Here is a 19396-nt window from a genome sequence, read left to right on the forward strand (position 1 = left end):
CCTGAGTAAAGTCAGAACATTTCCCTTGCCCTTAGTTTTCCTAACTACAGAATGGGAGAGTGGCCTAGGATTTTGTGATTTCTTCAGACTCTAATATTTTATCATTCTATGATTCTTCTCTTCCGAGGTGCCCAAAAAATTAAATGCAGCACACCTAGTCCTAACAATAGAAAAACCTTAATGCTCCAGGAGTAAATGTGAGACTTATTTCATCCTACCTGCATTATAATAAAAAATATGTACCTCTAACTTTATAGTTAACAAGGTGTTTTCACATATATTATTTCATTTGATCCCTACCATAAATCTTTGAAGTAGCAATTTTTATTCCATTTTACAGATGATGAAATTGAAACTCAGAGGGAGTTGTTAAAAGTCTCTTCAAAAATTCCACACTTAATAAATGGTGAGCCCAGGACTCAAAAAGTAGGTCTGGAGGAGTATAATTTCACCTACTACTCCATGATGCCTGACAACTTATTATAGGAGGAGATTTTTATTCCCTCCTTATGGATTACAGATGTCGGTATTGAAAATTAGGCCGGTGACGCATATATTCTTGCATGAAAAGATGATAAGAAACTGGCTGAGCAAGAAAGTTTAAATCTTATTGAGCCTATTTCATAAGCATTGTAAAGGCAAAAAATCCCACAAAAAACTCAAATGCTGTATCTCAACATTCACTCACTTATTCATTCATCCATGAGTTCAGCACGTATTTATCAAGCATTTAACTATTGCTGGACTTGGTGTTAGGAGACATAGCATTATTCAAGCCAAAGTTCCTACTCTTCCAAAATGCATACACAACAGGAAAAACAGACAGATAGGAATTGTTATGATTCTTCTGCGAGGAAATATTTAGGGTGCCGTAGGAGCATAGAGAACAAGCACGTGACTGTCTGGAGCCTTCACAAAGGACTTAATGTTCAAACTGAGAACTGGAGGAAGAACAGACCACTGCTAACATAAAACAAGAGGGAGATGTTCTACATAGAAAGAACAGCATGTGCAAAGGCAACCCTTGGTTTTACTTTAAAAAAATTTTTTTAAGTTTATTTTTGAGACAGAGAGAGAGAGAGAGAGAGAGAGAGAGAGAGAGAGACAGAGCATGAGTGGGGGAGGGGCAGAGAGAGAGGGAGACACAGAATCCAAAGCGGGCTCCAGGCTCTGAGCTGTCAGCACAGTGCCTGACACAGGGCTCGAACCCACAAGCTATGAGATCATGACCTGAGCCGAAGTCAGACACTTAACCGACTGAACTACCCAGGCACCCCTCCTTGCTTTTACTTTTTAAAAGTTACCCCCTCTTTCAAAAACAATGTTAAGATTGTTAAGCACAAAAATGATATGAGTGTGTTGGGCCAAATGAAATGATATAAAGGTCTATATAAAAATAAGTTAATATTCTCTCTCCAATCCTCATGCCATTTCTACCAAACCAATATGAATTGCTCTTGTGTAGAATACTCTACCTCCTTCCTGTTGTTCTGCTTTGTGTAGCTCATTTGTTTTAAAATGCTTAAAACCAGACAATGTGACATTAACGTGTATTAGTTGGTTTAAGTCACAAGCCAAGAAAAGTCTGTTGCTTTAATTCAGATGTGGCTCCTATAAACTGCATCAGTAATCCTCATCTTTGACAATGCAAAGACATTTTGCTGATTAGTATAGTGGATGTTAGAAATGGGTTTTTCACAGGTGAAATTTGTAGCTTGTTTGCATGATAGATGTTTAAAATGGGTTTCCATTGGTGAAATTGGTGGTATTCAATGACTTACCTCAACTCTTTTAAGAGCCACTCCACTTCCATGCATGGATAAGGTTTAAAAGTCTAGCAAAGTCTGTATACCCTGCTCCTTTACAGATGGTGTCTAAGACTTGATCCTAAAGGGTCCTGGTCCAGTTTGGGAGGATTTCTGATGGCCTGATATAGACCATAAAGGGAGCAGAATCCTGCTCCTGCCATATTATCACATCGGGCTCAAGGGAACCTGTCATGCAGGATGTTAAGTAAAACAACTGAAGGATCGAGCTCGACTTAATTGAGCTTCCATAACTGGTGATGTGAAATGAACTGTGTGTGCTTGCTGGCTATGAATGTCCATACATGCAGTGGGATTGAGTCTGAGACTCGCTAACTAAACCTACCTAAAACTTTTAAGGTTAATATTATTTACCAATATGACCCTAAAAGTGGTGCATAACTAAATTGGCTTAGACAAGTTGATAGTATACACAGATACACCCCCCCACACACACACACACTCGTAAAATTTTATAAAGTAAAAACGTACCATACCAGATTCACTTCTCTCTTTTTTTCATTTAATAAATACATCGTGGTTCATCTGGGTTGAGAGATAAAGATATCATGTAATTTGTTTAGAAACTGAAAATATTCTATAGATATTCTAAAAATATTTATTTTACCATTTGCTAGATACCACTACTAATGAATACTTTTCAGTTTTGTTTTATTTTTATTTCTACGATTATAAGCATTGCTATAGTAAGCACTCTTGAACTCAGAACGTTATTTTTAATGTTTTTATTTTTATGGAATATATTTTTTAAATAGGATTGCTAGAGCTAATGGAAATTTCATATATTAAAATGAAGTATATTTTAATATATATTGCCAGATTACTTTCCAAAAAGGTTGTAGTAATAGATTACCCACATCCCATTAATTTATGGGAGTAACAGTTTTCTAGCATCTTCTCCAATTCACAACGATATTGCTCTTTTTATGTTTTGCCAGTTTGATGGGTCAAAATGATACTTCATTATTACTGTATTTGGTATCTCCCTGATTGCTGAGGTTAAGTGTTTTTTTCTTGTGTTTCGGGACTTTTGGATTTCCTCTTATGTGAATTTCCTGTTTATACTATTTGCCCAATTCTAAGGTTTGCTTTTAAGATTTATGGGAGCACATAGTATAGTAGAAATATTAAGCTTTGTTTGCCATGTATTTCATATTTTTTCCTAGGCTACCACTGCTTTTTAAATTTTGTCATGGTATATCTGTCACATAAAAAACATCTCTCTTTTGTTATAGCTTCTGGGTTTCCTGTGAATAGGAACATTTCCAACCAAACAGGTTTCTACAAATATTTTTCTAAAATTATAATTTTATTTTAGGGGACCCTGGGTGGCTTTGTCAGTTAAGCATCCAACTTTGGCTTAGGTCATGATCTCATGGTTCATGAGTTCGATCCCCGCGTCGGGTTCTGTGCTGACAGCTCAGAGCCTGGAGCCTGCTTTGGATTCTGGGTCTCCCTCTCTCTCTGCCCCTTCTGTGCTTGTGCTCTGCTTCTCAAAAACAAATAAACATTAAAAAAATTTTTTTAAGTAAAAATAAAATTATAATTTTATTTTAAAACATTGAAATGTTTAATCCACCTATAATTTTTATATAAGGTGTGAGTTAAGGGGGTCTTTTTCTTCTCGAAAGGTAGTCAATACCATTTATAAAATGAAACATTTATTTTTCCTAAAATAGAATGCCATGTCTCATATCTTAAGTTCTCAATGCATTAGATCTTTTTTGAGATTTTTTTATTTGGCTCCAATGCTTTATTTTTCTTTTATTTTTCTATGCTCTTGCCAGTCCTATACTGTGAGAGCAGTAGACTTATGGTAAGTCCTACTTTCCTTGGCTGGTTGTTATTTAATAAGAAAAATGAATTAATCAAGTGAAACAGCAAATTATTTAAATTTTAAAAGTGTATTATTCAAATGAAAAAAGGAAATGGAAACAGGCAAGTCAGTTTTACCTAACTGAGCGACTTTGGAAATTTCCACTGCTTCTCTCACTGTTAGTTTGCTCGTCTGAAAACTTGGCATTTAGAATTGCCACCTACCCCACAGGTTTACTGTAAGTAGCTAAGGAAGCTAGACATAGAAAATAATTTTGAATTCCAAATGGTGTCACAATGTCAATTATAGTTATTAATATATGTTGAAATACGTGGGATACCTCTTTATGGACTATGTTTGGATCTGTAAGCATGATGCCATTTTACCAAGTGTCATGAGCCTGCTCTCATTTCTCATTGTCAGAATAGAGGAATGGTCTACAAGGCATTAGAATCACATGTGCTGTCAAAGCCCTGGCCAACTAATTGGAAAGAACTACAGAAAACAAATGCCGATGATGAACAATGCCGGGTGGAAAAGCTGCCTCCCCAAATCCCGAGGTTAAATAGACTTAAGAATCCCATGTTGTGGCCTTGCCTGGGGAGGATTCTAAGAGGATCATTCCCCCATGGCAGCCTGGGTAAAGGGTGAAAGGTTAACAGGCCAATCCCAGGACAAGGTGTCGGCCCAAATTAGGTGTTTAGAACATTTGCTCAAGGACTTAACTCTGCTGAGTTCTTTATTTCCAACAGAAAAAGTATTTAGCGAACAAAAAAAAAAAAAAAAAAAAAAAAAAGACTTTTGTAAGGAAGAATTCAAGAAATCTAGTTGGGTCCTCTCTTCTCCAAGGGAACCAAAAACGTTAAAAATTTCACCCCTATTTCCAGGAGACAATTAAACATAAAAAATGATAAAGCTTGTTTTGTGTTCTGAGTTCTCAGCATCAATTGGCACAATTCCCTGTTGAACAACTTTCACTTGGAATAACTCTCCCACTGAGGCCAAGCAGAACTTCCAAGAAGTACCTACAATTGCCTGGTACCCTGGCATCTAAATACTTCCAATATCTTTCCTACATTTTAGAACTATGAATTCTCCAGTGAAATCCAGGCTTGGGGAAAGGGCAGGAAGAAGGAGACCATTTTAGAGCTGGAGGAAAGAAGAGTGTAATTGGACGCCTGCCCCCACCCCCTAACCCCACGCACTCCAAAGGCCAGAAACATTTTCTTCAGTCATCCTGCAAAGTACTTAAGCACTGACTTTGGCTATGTTGTTATCCAAAGATGGAATTCTAGAGCAATGAGATCATGTGCCTGGAAAATGACATTTTTGAAGGGAGAAAAAAAGCATTTCTTCAGGCATTTGTACAACATACTCTGAAAAGGTACCTGGTCAATTTCATCTAGCACCAGAATTCTCATATCACCACCCTGAGTTCTGAAGGTGTTGGCATAGATAGAACACACAGAATCACATTAGTGAATCCATAGGAAACTGACACCAATCAAATAAGAGTTTTCCTTGATTTTGCAATGACAGGGCAGAACATTTTAAAAACCAAAGTTTTTGTACATGACACTGACTCCAAACTCTATAAAGTACAAAATTTAGAGAATTTAGTGTATGGATCCAGACAAAAGGTAAAGGGGGGAGGGGCAATGGCGGTGGCAAATACTCAGTTTACAGAAGGAACTGCAAATAGAATTCTTTCAGACTGCAAGGTGCCTTAATGGATTTAAATATGATATACAGGAAACAAAAAGGTGAGTCGTGTACCTTCTGTGTAAGCTAAAATAAAATGCCTCAAAGGTAAACAACAAGCCTGAAACCCCAACCCTTAGCAACATGAAATTCTTCTCATCTCTGGCCTCTTGTAACCAAGTGCACATTTTCAAAAGATGGCTGATGGAGATCGAGGTGCTATTTGTAGAAGATGGAACAAAGCTATCTCTCCTGGAGAGCCATCCCAGATGATCTCACACATTCCTAGCTGCTTCTCCCTGTATTGCTGCCTGTGGGTACCTCCATGGAGCATTTCTGTCTCAGTATCCTGCCTGCGACCCTTCAGGGGGCTTTGGGCTTTGTTTCCCTGTACCTGGTCAAGGGCCCAGGACATACTAGTTTTCAAGTGGAGAACTGAAGGGACACCATTTTAGAAAGGTTTTGTCTCTGCTGTTTTTTTGCTAGACCCCATTTACTCACGTTCCATATTTTGCCTCTGAATAAGCCAAAGAAGCTATGTTCCCATTTAAGGGGGAAGCAAGAAAGTTAATCATTTTCTGACTTTTGTCCTGAGCCCCAAATACCTGTTAACACCTAAGAAGAGCCAGATCCTAAACATGTTCCAAGATGTTAGCTTCAAGCAACCTCAGCTAACATTGGCATCAATACCCCTACCTTCAGCAATTTGCCTGACACCTTTGATAGGACCCTACCCTAAATTCCCAAAAGAACACCTACCCTGGACCCCTTTCCAATATAAATCCCTAACCCCAAGCAACAATGAGACTTTCTTCTCTCCTTTCCTAGTCTCCCACACGCTCCATCTACTATTCTGTCACTCATACTATTCAATAAACTGTTCCCACTTTCTCTGGCTTGCGTTTGATTTCTATCCTGTGTGAAGCCAAGGACACCTCTTGGCTGGTCCTGTGGGACCCTCCCCTGGGTTCTCGGACCTGGCTGGCCTGCATCAGTTTAATTAAATTTTTTCAAATAAAGTAAGCAAGGAGGAGGAGGCCCTCATTAGCCCTAAACTCTGAGAAAGGTGGGTGCAGGGGCTGCATTTATCCAACAAGTATTGATTCAATACCTGCGACTTACCAGACACTGTGCTAGGTGCTGGGATAAAGACAAGTAAAACTACCTTCAGGCAGTTTATAATGGACTAGAAATGGACTAGATTATAGTGAAGCCAACATGAGTTACAGCATTGGAAATGATGAAGCAACATGGAGAAAATACAACGCAAAGAGGAAGGGGATGTCCCGCCAGAGAAAGGAGGTTTGAATCCTTCCTCAATGTCATTCACGAGCTGGTTAACTTGATAACCAATTCGTATTAGTCGAACCTCTAATTATGTCATGTAACCTCTGCGTCAAAGTCTGAATAATACCCACTTTGTTAAGTACCTTTAAGAATCAATAAGATAAAGCATGTTATAACATCTAGCAATCTCTGGCATGGAGCAGGCATTCAGGTGTGTCCATTTTCTCTTTGCCTTACTGAAAAGTAAGGGTAGGATATAAAATTATTTCCAGCCTATGATGACAACTACATAATAATTATGTATGTGTGGGGGCCAACACTGAGAGAGACCATGAAAGAAATAATAAAAACTGTGTGGAGGGGAATTAGAGGTAATTTGTCTTTCTTTCCTCCCCCCTTGACCTGAGGCTTTTTATTATGTCTCACTGATCCTTGCAAAATAAATAAGAGTTATAATTTTTTTTTAATTTTTTTTTCAACGTTTATTTTTGGAACAGAGAGAGACAGAGCATGAACGGGGGAGGGGCACAGAGAGAGGGAGACACAGAATCAGAAACAGGCTCCAGTCTCCGAGCCATCAGCCCAGAGCCTGACGCGGGGCTCGAACTCACGGACCGCAAGATCGTGACCTGGCTGAAGTCGGACACTTAACCGACTGCGCCACCCAGGCGCCCCAAGAGTTATAATTTTTAAAAGTCCAACATATGGTGGGGCACCTGGGTGGCTCAGTCAGTTAGGCGTCCGACTCTTAATTTCGGCTCAGGTCGTGATCCCACGGCTTGTGGGTTCAAGCCCCACACGGGGCTCTGCGCTGACCATGCAGAGCCTGCTTGGAATTCGCTCTCTCCCCTGTCTCTCTGCCCCTACCACGCTTGCTCTCTCCCTCTCTCTCTCCCTCTCTCTCTCAAAATAAATAAACTTAAAAAAAGAAAAAAAGTCCAACGTATTGTAAGATTGTTCCCAGGAGAGTAAGAGATACTCCTTATGACAACAGGCATGTAAATTTACTATTTTCCAGAAAAGATAGTTTGTAGAAAATCAACTCATAACATGTAATGGTCTTTCTTCACTAAGAGAACATTAGACAACTCTTAAAGAGATCTAAAATTCTCTAAGCCTGATTTTGCCCTTTACACAAGCCCTTCTTTTCTTTCTGTTTGTGCCAAAGATCACTTGCATTTCAAAAACCCTTGGACCAAAGAGAACCCTCACAGAGCATGGAGAAATCCCCAGTTTTGCCCAGTAGAGAGAATGTACCCATGAGTGTACCCATCTTCCCCTTGGTTCTCAGGTTCACACATCATAAGGACTAGGAAGATAACATCAACACAGGGGTTGGGGAGTGTAAGACCACAGAGAATGATGGGGCCTGGAAAAAGACAGTTGTCAAATTCTAAACTTTCAAACCACAGTGTCAGCTAAAGAAAACTTCTGAAACTGGACTCTCACTCATCAGCCTTTTGCCCGTGGATAAATGTGCTAAGACCCCTGGGGTCAGAGTGATCTTTCTAAGTTGTAGATCAGGTCATGACCCTGCTTAAAGGCTTCCTGTGGCTCCTGGATGCCACAAAATATGTAGGGAGGGGACAAGGCCCCCACCTACTCCTGCAGCTTTACAAGCTGTCTTTGCCCCAGCTTGCTCCCCTCCTGCCACACACACACCTCATGCCCCGTGGTGCTGACTCTCCCACGGAAGGCCAAGTACATGTCCTCTTGGCTTTGCACTTCTTGTTTGATCTCTCCTTCCCATCACCTTCATCAAGCAAACTCCCACTCCTTGTTCATGACAAAAAGTACTGTTCATTAGACCAATGGTTCTTAAACTTTTGGTCTTGGGACCCCTGGTCACTCTTACAAGTTATTGAGAATGACAAAGGTTTTTGTTGGTAAGGGTTATATATCTCTTGAGACTTGCAGTATGAGAAGTTAAAACTGAAAAGCTTAAAAATATTTATTCACTAAAAGAAACATAATGCATCCGGGGGCCCTGGGTAGCTCAGTTGGTTAACTGTCCGACTTCAGCTCAGGTCATGATCTCACAGTCTGTGAGTTCAAGCCCTACATCAGGTTCTGTGCTGACAGCTCAGAGCCTGGAGCCTGCTTTGGATTCTGGGTCTCCCTCTCTCTCTGTCCTCCCCTGCATTCTCGCATGCGCACGCTCTCTCTCTCAAAAATAAACATTAAAAAAAATAAAAAATAAAATGTTTACTAATGAAAATATAGCAATAATTAATTTTAAAAATGAAGTTTCAGGGTTTTTGTTTTTTTTTTTTTTTTGGATCCTATAAGTGTGTTCCATGATGGTGATATTTGGTTTGGGCCAGATATCGATGTTACACTAGACCTTTTAGCATTTGATATTTGTCAATCTCTTATTGCTTATTGCTTTACCACATATATTGCTTATCTTTGTTCTTTAACTGAACGTTCTGTAAATGATATTGTCTGTACATAGTCTCCTGGGCTTGCTTTTTTTTCATTGAACATTATATTTGAGATTTGTTTTCTTTACTGCATCATATTTTATGCATATGCCTCAATTTCTCCATTCTGTCAGTAGACATTGGTGTTGTTTCTTGTTTTGTGTTTTACTATTATCAGTAAAACTTTTCTGAATATTAAAAAATTTTAAATAAAAGCAAAATACATAGCATTTTTTTTAATGAAAGTAACTATTTTCCAAAACAAAACATGTTTGGTAAAAGAGAGTGGCTTTGTTTCACATTTTTGCAAATCCTGTTAGCGTGTGGCTCAGTAGAGGACAGGTGCATTCTCCTATCTGCCTCTGCACTTGGTCTGTTGGGATACATTGTTTTGGTTGCAGTGTATGAAGACTATCTGGCCTCACAGATATGTGGCTGGGTGAAAAAATGAGCATTTTAATAAACATTTCATGTGACTGGGTTTTATTCTTCAACATTATACCTAAAGTAAACAAGCAGTAATTTCTTCTTTCTCTTAAAAAAATTTTTTTAATGTTTATTTATTTTTGAGAGAGAGACAGAGAGAGCCAGGGAGGGACAGAGTGTGGGAAGGGGACAGAGAATCCAAAACAGGCTCCAGGCTCTGAGCTGTCAGCACAGAGCCCGATGCGGGGCCTGAACTCTGGAAGTGCAAGATCATGACCTGAGTTGAAGTCGGGTGCTTAACCGACTGAGCCACCTAGGCGCCCCAACAAGCAGTAATTTCTTAAAGGTTAGAGTTGCAACATGAAATTTGAAACTGTTTTAATGGGATTTTCAAACCCCTTGGTCTATCTGGCACTCTGAATGGATTTTTTTTAATCCATGCCTGATTTTATAACATCACGCACTGATCATTTGGAAAATATCGGTTCACTCAGGCAGATCTTCCAAATGTTGACATATTTCATGATACAACTTTGAAATATCACTTGCACTAATATCACTACTAATCTCATATAAGTCTTTATATTGGGATGTGTCAAATTCACGATGGGGGGAGACAGCTTTCTAAGGTTTTAATTTTTGCTTGAAATCTCAAATTTTACCATTAGCAACAGATACGGTGAGTTGTAATGACAGATCCATCTCATTCATTTGCAAGAAAATGTCTGTCAAACAACCAGGTCTGAATAAGCATAGCTTGTCACTCTTTCAAGTCAAAATGGCATTTCATGAGAAAGCAGTTAGTTCAGTTCAGAACTTAAACAATCACTCAGTTCTTGCCTTGTAATCATCATGTTTTGGTGTGAGGACATGCTTTATATGCACTTCCTCAGTCGTCACACACAATATTAAAAAGACATGCATTTAAGGGTCAAGGTTTGATAAAATTAATGATTTTTACTGCTTCATCAAGGAAATTCTTAAGAGAGGCTGGAATTTTTTTGTTTTCCTGCAAGCGAGTGGCAGGAGAACACAGAGACTGTAACAGCGTTGATCTGGGCTAAGCGTCCAGTTACACCACCATTGTTTCTGCACCAACGGGGCAAATGTCAACCTGGGAAACAAAGGCAAATAGCATCTTAGCATGAAGTAAAAATTTTCTGAGACCTCACAGACTCACGATGAATGACTGTGCTAGACTATAAGTAACATGGGGGCAAGGCCTGTGTCCAGTGGGGTGCTGGAGCCACCTCGTGGCTCGCGAGAGCTGACTCGTTAACTTTTTGAGAATTCTTTGCAAGACGCTCGACGTCACATTGGCCATTTGGTGTGATCCAGGGTAGGAGCATTTACTCCAAAGAAATCAGTGGACTCATGAATTAGGGCCTTTTTTTCCTCTTCTAGAGAGCTGATTGTTAAACATGTCTATGTCCCTATTTCTTTGTGAATCAAAGTAAGTGGTGAATGATGTTGAGTCAGACTCCCTCTCACTGCTCCCTGGCAGTTTCTCAGGCCCTTCCCCCCGTGGGGAAAGAAAAAAGCCCCTACCAGAGGCCACTCTGATGTCGCTGTGTATGCCTAAACACCCAATGGCCGGATTTATTAACTTCATATCTTTAGCAAGGAGTTCATGTGAGACCTACCACAGGCCTAAAGATGGCTCCTGCTGGGCCCCCAGGACGAGGACAAATGTTTAGGCTAAGAGTGCAAGCGCAGCATGAATAGACCTAAATTAGGCCGGGCCTAATAACCCGTTTACTAACACCTGTATTAGTCCTCTATCACTAGGGGTGAACTGCTGTCGGACAAGCCATAATCCCATAAGCTTTTCATTTGCATATCCCTCATTAGCTGATTAAAACCTGAAGAAGGCAGGTTTCTACAGCTGGTGGGCCCATTCCTTCACACTGTCTGCCTGGGTGGTTTGGGTAATGAAGTCATGTGGGTGGATGTGAGGTTTATATGTATGGAAGGGATTAAGAGTATTAGGATTTGTGTGAGCTGATGTTGCCATATTCTCTCTACTGGAACCCAGTAATTGGATGGGAGGAGAAATGGCAGACCCATTAGTTTTGTCTGTTTACTCAGGAGCAGGGTGCTAGAGATTCAATTTTGCTTTCTTTGGCTCCCTCGCCTTTGTGCAGCGGGCCCGCTTTGTCTCCTCTGGCCCTGAGCACCTCCAAACACCAGCCCTGCTAAGGCGATTCAGCCACAAAGGAGAGACGTCGGTGCCTAGGGGCCCAACGAGGAGAAAACGCAGCCCCGACTCAAGTACTACTTGAAGGCAGTCCCATCCTGCTAGTCCAATCCTGGGATACAGAGCAAGAGATAATTGAAATTTATCAACACTTCTGGGGTCCTTTTTTGATTATTTTATTAGTTCTCCACGTTTGGGATTAACAATCCTCAGCATCAAACGCACCGCAGGCTCCTTACTTGGGAAATGAATGGTTAGACATTTCGGAGTCTTAACAAAGCAATTGTATTTGCCGGGTTTGCATAATTTTAATAGACGAAACATAACACGAAGAAAAAAAATCCATTTCCTGTGCTGTTTGTACAGCTGGAGACAGAGCTCCTTGTGCCTGATGATGTAAGAGATGAGCCATTGTCTCGCTCCTAACCCCGACAATGCGGTCCCACTAATGTCGTTAACAAAACCGGACCAGGCAATTCTGAAAACTTTGAAGCTGGACATTGTCTCCAAAGTGTATGGGGCGCCACAGACGGAACGATGTTTATTCATCAGCAGTGCTGGGGTTTGCGAAGTTGAGAGATAACTGGCACCAGGAAAGAGTGAAGAAGGGGAATGTGGACGGATCACAAGGCCAGAGTTTGAAGCCAGGGAATACAGAAGGGAAACGCGGACGAAGAATTTTATTTTTCCTCCATAAAAATATTGGAGAAGTATAGGAGGATATTTCAACTCACTTCGATTCTCGGTGGGTTGATTTTATGTTTTTAGTTTTCTTTATTAAAAGCCACAGCCCCTGCACACACACCCCAAATTCTGATGTGAAATGGACAGTGCAAATACTTTTTATCAATTGTTGAAATATTCCATTTCAATTAGGTTTATGCTTCTGAATGTCTTTACCGAAGGAACACATTAAAATATCCACCAAATGCAAGTCTGAGTGTCTGAGTTTGGTCATTTACGGGGTTTTTAGTGAAATTGGCTAGTGGGATTCAGGGATTCAAATGAGACCCCTATAAGCAACAGACAGAGATTCGGCAAGACCAGTTGTTATAAAAGGCTTCCCACTGTAAAGTCAAATTTTTAAAAACAAAATGAAAAACCAAGTTAGCAAGCCAGAAAAACAGATGAATAAAAACACCACACCATAATCATCCTATGGGCACATTGATGTCCAGCCTGCAAAACAAAGATTTCCATTTCTATCTCCCTCTGCCTTTATTATTTTAATCACTTTGTCCACTCCTGGTAAGATTTTAGTAAAAGCGGTTGGATCATCCGTGTTGGATGCTCAATTTAGCTAACATTTTTGAGCCCCCACCCTCTGCTGTGCTTAAATTAGTTAGCAAAGACATTCACTCGACAAATCATGCATAGTTTCAACCATAATTGGGCATTACCAGCATGCATTAAAGGAAATATAGTTAGGAAAGATAGTAAGGAAAAGAGAAGAGGAAAAGTTTTAACCTGGTTCATATGATCCATGATGCCAGAGATTCATCCAATCTCGAGAACACAAAGAATGTTAAGCGTCCTCAAATCCAACCATGCAATCGAGACTCTGAATCCCCTCTTAGCAAAAATTCAATATACCCCCTTCCTTGTCTAGGCACTTGTGACCTACCATGTCCTTACATTTTTGTAATCCAAATCTACAAATTGATCTTCTAGCCACTTTGCATCCCTCTAAAGCTTGTCTTTGCATAATATATTCCTCATGGGGAAAAAACTTAACATTGTTTGAGTACTTCCTTATACATGCCAAACATACAGTCTCCTGTGGAGTGGGAAAAATTCATCTCACTTATAAGTAATGACATTGAGGTCAGTGAGGCTAAGCAGCCTACCCAAGGACACACAGCCTCTAAGCAGATCAACCTCCTGTTACATAACAAATCACTCCAAACCTCATGGTTGAAAACAACAGCCAATTTATTACCTCTCATGATTCTGTGGTTTGGCTTGGAGGTTATGCTGCTCTGGGCTGGTGTGCCTGGGGCTAGATGGTCTAAGATGGTCTCACTTACAGGGCTGGTCCTCTCTCCACATCATCCCTAAGGAGGCTAATGCCAATCTGTTCAGATAGTGGCAGCCTTTCAAGACGGTGCGAACAGAAACTACAAGGCCTACTGAGGTCCAGGCTCAGAACTCATTCTGTTGATCGAAGCAAGTGACAAAGTCAGTCCAGGCTCAATGGGTGGGCAAATAGAGTCTGACTCTTAATGGGAAGAGCTATAAAGAATTGTTGATCATTTGCAATTGAACACATGGTCTGTGATCTATGCCTTTAACTCTAGAGCCAGACAGTCTTTGTTTAAATCTTGGCTTTGCTAGGTGTTAGCTGTGATGCCTTGGGAAATGTAAGTGACCTCTTGTTGTCTGTCTCCTCATCTGTAAAATGAGGATAATACCAGGACTTTCCTAGAAGGGCAATTATGAGGATTAAGTGAGTAGATATATATAAAGCACTTAGAATACTGCCTGGTACAGAGTCTGCACGAGTATTAATGATTGTTATTGCTGTTGTTCATAATCCACATGTTGTACTGCTATCTCAATATGTGCTAAAGTTTAATATGTGCTAAGAGCTGGAGACACAAAACAAAGGGGTTGGTGGGAGAGATTTAATATTCATTTCCCACCTCTTTATGTAGGCTCCATGTTGGGTGCTTTACAGAGAGGTTTTCATTTGATTCTTAAAAGAATTTGGTAGTTTAGGTGTCATTCTCTCTGGCAACAGATCTCTTTTCTCAAAAAGCTCAGATTCTAGAGTGAGAAATATTACCCAAAAAATGTCATTTGTTTGGTTATTTCACAAGATACTGCTATGCATTACTAACTCGCTGGAGCTCAATAGCATTTTGTCATCCCTATTAAGCTCTGAAGACACTGGTGTGCTGAGAAGTTAAGCCTTGGAGAAGTCCAAAGCTAGCAGGGAGAAGAGCATGGATTAGGACTGGTGATTCAGGCACTCCGTTATAAGCTTTTCCACAATGTCTCAGTGTCTCACTTACTTAGATAAGTAATTGTCGTGTGAGGAAGAAAAAGATGCCCAGAAATTGCTAAGAAAAACTTGGCTAGAAGAAGACAGAGCCAAGTGAAGCATAAGATGGCTGCCATTGGCGCATTCCACACCCTGGCATAACACTTGCAGTTGTTTGCTGAGATCATGCTTGGATGTGGTGTGCCTACTGAGAAGATCTGACAGCACTAATGGACCATGGCCTTCTTAGGCCTAGAGTCATGGAGGCCAGTTCATAAAAGGAAATACTTCCATGGCCAGCTTGGACTGTAATCATCTCACAAATGCAAAGCATTAACCAAAGACTAGGATGGTCATGACCGGAACAGCTTGTAAAAGACTGGGGATCTTCCATGAAATCTAGGATTGCTATAGCTCCAAGGCCAGGGCTGACTGGCACATGTGGGCTCCTTTTGCACATTGGAGGGAATCGAGAAATGCCATCAGAAAGAGCAGAGTTGCAGTCAGACAGACCTGGTTTTTGATCCTGGTGGGATGGTCATGCACTGGGCAAGTCCTTCACTTTGTGAATCTTGATTTCCTCTTCAGTAATAAGAGTACCTTTAGATGGCTGATGTGTATGGAGTATGTGAAATCCTGCACATGAAATGCTGAACACTGAGCCAGGTGCATGGTAAACTCTTCTTATGGGTGAGGGATGAATTGATAATATCAGAGTGAGGAGCCTAGGCAGCACCAAATCCTGCCCTGCAATCTCCCCTCCTTTTGAGGGAGCTAAACACGTGAAGAACAAAAGCAGATGGAAATCAAAGTTCCCTTTTTGGCATTAGCTGTTGGCACACCCTTGTTCTGAGTTTCGGAAAAGCTTTGGTGGAGCACATGGTTTCAGCTTGACAACCAGGTAGAACGTTTGCACTCTCCTCCCAAAATTCAACCTAAGAATCATCTACCTTCAAGGGGATTCACAGGAAAAGGAAGTAAAAAAAAAATCAGAAAAGAAAAAGGAAAAGTTGTCTGGGTTTGGAAAGAAGAAAAAGGGAGGAAAAAATAAAGGAAGCAGCAGCAGAGGAAGGAGGGGTGGGGCGGAAAAGGAAGAAAAAGAGAGATGATTGGGTCCACACTGATGTGCCAGGCCCTGTCTACATCTGCTTATCACACAAAGGTAAGAGGAAATGGTAGCACTGTTTTTTGTTTTTTTAAAGATTTATTTATTTTTGAGAGTGAGAGAGAGCGCAATGGGGAAGGAACAGAGAGAGAGAGGGACAGAGGATCTGAAGTGGGCTCTGCTGAAAGCAGCGAGCCAGATGTGGGTTTGAACTGATGAAGCATGAGATTATGACATGAGCTGAAGTCAGATGCTCCACCTGCTGCCCCAACGGTAGCAGTGTTTTAGCATAGTGACCTTGTCTGTTGACAGCCATGGCCCATTCAATGTTTTAGATTCTTGTTATTCGTTTAGCGATTCTTCTTCCCTTGACAGGGGTCATGGAAGATGGTGAGTGGAGGTAGGCATTGGGAAACAAGGCTGGAGACTCACCTACCTTATAGCACCCAATGTACTGTAACTGTAATCACTGTCATTGATGTTGTTGCCATTGTTACATTCCTGTCTTCACTATCAATGAAAAGGAAATTGAATAGGAAGACTAAGGTTCCTTTCAGTTCTGGATTAATGATAGTAATATTTTAGAAAAACTGTAAATAAATAAAAACCCATAAATCAAAATATTTATTTCCTGGTGATACACTGAGAGATCGCATGGCATAAAAATAGAACAGAGAATCATACTTGGGCATATTATTTAACCTCTCTGAGTCTTAGGTTCCTGATCTGTAAATAAGAACAAATGATAACTATCTCCCAAATTTGGGAGAATGAATGGGCTAATGTAGAATAAAGCTTTATATGTGGCCAAGATTCAAGATATGGTTGTTAATTATTATTATTAAATACATGGTTTGATATATTCTCAAATATATGGCTTTATTTTATCATCAATTCAAATCTTCATTATGCTATTCGATGTACTCCTAATTTTCAGCTTTAATTTTATTATTTCTTACATATCATGAGCCCATGTCCAAGTGGAGCACAACTGTAGAAGCAGTATCAGATTCAGATTCAGTAAGAACTAGAATTGAATCTAAGATCTTCAGTGTTATGGTTTTGTGACTTGGAACAAATCATCTACCTTCTCTGAACACCTAGGTGATAATTCTGTGGCAAAACTTCCAGTTGTAAGAATGGGAGAAGATATTTGCAAATGACATATCAGATAAAGGGTTAGTATCCAAAATCTATAAAGAACTTATCAAACTCAACACCCAAAAAACAAATAATCCAGTGAAGAAATGGGCAAAAGACATGAACAGACACTTCTCCAAAGAAGACATCCAGATGGCCAACTGACACATGAAAAAATGCTCAACATCACTCATCATCAGGGAAATACAAATCAAAACCACAATGAAATACCACCTTACACCTGTCAGAATGGCTAACATTAACAACTCAGACAACAAAAGATGTTGGCGAGGATGCACAGAAAGAGGATCTCTTCTGCATTGTTGGTGGGAATGCAAGCTGGTGTAGCCACTCTGGAAAACAGTATGAAGGTTCCTCAAAAAACCAAAAACAGAACTACCCTATGACCCAGCAATTTCACTACTAGGCATTTATCCACGAGATACAGGTGTGCTGTTTTGAAGGGACACATGCACCCCCATGTTTATAGCAGTACTATCAACAATAGACAGTCTGGAAAGAGCCCAAATGTCCATCAATGGATGAATGGATAAAGAAAATGTGGTGTGTATACACACACACACACACACACACACACACACACACACACACTGGAGTATTACTCGGCAATCAAAAAGAACGAAATCTTGCCATTTGCAACTACGTGGATAGAACTGGAGGGTATTATGCTAAGTGAAATTAATCAGTCAGAGAAAGACAAAAATCATATGACTTCACTCATATGAGGACTTTAAGAGACAAAACAGATGAACATAAGGGAAAGGAAATAAAAAATATATAAAAACGGGGGGGGGGGACAAAACAGAAGAAACTCATAAATATGGAGAACAAACTGAGGATTACTGGAGGAGTTGTGAGAGGGGGGGATGGGCTAAATGGGTAAGGGGCACTAAGGAATCTACTCCTGAAATCATTGTTACACTATATGCTAATTTGGATGTAAATTTTAAAAAATAAAAAACAAAACAAAACAAAAAAACCTTCCAGTTGTCAACCCCAGGATCTATGCTCTTCCTTTTTATCTGAGCATGTTGCTGCCTGATTAGAAGACTACATTTCCCAACATCTTCTGCAGCTAGCTGTGGGTCACATGACTAAATTGGGCCAGTAAGATTTAGTTAGAAGTGTCCCATGCCTTTCTTTAATCTTTCCTATTTCCTGGAACAAGGGCATGATGGCTAGAACTCAACAAACTCCTTGGCCCCTGAGGACGACTGAACAGAGAGCTGGAGGAGCCTAAATCCTGAGACAGTGGGTCTCCTGTGCCAGCCCTGCAAAGACTACCTCTGAATAACCTTATGAATAATTAAAAATAATCCACCTCTTTAAGCTAATTTTATTTTGAGTTTTCTGCCAGCTGTGGCCAAACCCATGTAAGATAATGAATGTTAAAATGTTTGGGACATTGTAGGCCCTCAATAATTGTAGTTCCGGGGCGCCTGGGTGGCACAGTCGGTTATGCGTCCGACTTCAGCCAGGTCACGATCTCGCGGTCTGTGAGTTCGAGCCCCGCGTCAGGCTCTGGGCTGATGGCTCAGAGCCTGGAGCCTGTTTCCGATTCTGTGTCTCCCTCTCTCTCTCTGCCCCTCCCCTGTTCATGCTCTGTCTCTCTCTGTCCCAAAAATAAATAAACGTTGAAAAAAAAAATTAAAAAAAAAATAATTGTAGTTCCTTGTCTTCTCCTTCCATCAAGTTCATTCTTCTTACAAAAGCCAGAGAGCCTTTCTTGAATTCAAATATTAAACAACAATGTCCACAGATATGCCCATGTTATCTCCATTTAAAAGTCATTGGAAGGGTCATGATGAAGGTCAGATGAAATAATTCTGTAAGAGTACCTTGTATATTGTAAAACTCCATCTAAACAGGAGGCATCAAGACATCTTCTCAGTATGGCTGTAACTCCTCTGACCAGCCCTGTTCCTTCTCTCTTCTCCTGCCCATTCCAACCTCCCCTTCCAGGCATCTCATTTTCTAGCTATACCAAATTGAACACAAGTTTTGACTCTTTCTACTTGTAGCAGAGAAGAGTAAGCATAAACCCCAGGAATATCTGGGGAGAAAGCCTGAAGCAGACTTATAGAAAAGCCCAGAATTTCTTGGAAGCATTAGATTTGATTTCAAAAAATTAATTTGAATTTTCATTCTCCTTTACTATATACTTGTGTTTACATTAATAAAACCAAACTATTTAAATCACTCACCCTTGAGTAGACTGTGGTTTTGAGAATTCCTCACATACAGAACTGGGAAGGAAGGCCACATTTGTCATATCTGTGTTTTTTGTGTTGTTTTTTTTTCTGCCAGAAATGTCTTTCCTTGACTTTCTCCCTCCTACCCTCCTCTGTAAACATGTTCTTGATTCCTTCAAGCAGACTGAGTCACTCTCTGGCATGTTGTACATCCCTCCACTATACTACTTAAGGGTAGTATTATATCTAAACTAGTTTGGGGGTGGGGTGTTGGGAGTG

General features: G+C 40.3%; 1 long non-coding RNA gene across 2 annotated transcripts in view; it reads right to left on the bottom strand.

Moving 5' to 3' along the window:
- Positions 1–19196, bottom strand: part of LOC121043661 (uncharacterized) — a 40311-nt gene extending 21115 nt beyond the window's left edge. For both annotated transcript variants that reach the window (XR_005796961.1, XR_005796959.1), the window contains exon 1: positions 19130–19196. This is a non-coding gene — a long non-coding RNA (uncharacterized LOC121043661). The remainder of the gene's footprint in view (positions 1–19129) is intronic.
- Between the last annotated feature and the right edge of the window lie 200 nt (positions 19197–19396).

This window comes from Herpailurus yagouaroundi, unplaced genomic scaffold (assembly GCF_014898765.1).
Source record: "Herpailurus yagouaroundi ecotype Mexico unplaced genomic scaffold, PumYag 187, whole genome shotgun sequence".
Classification (NCBI taxonomy): Eukaryota; Metazoa; Chordata; class Mammalia; order Carnivora; family Felidae; genus Herpailurus; species Herpailurus yagouaroundi.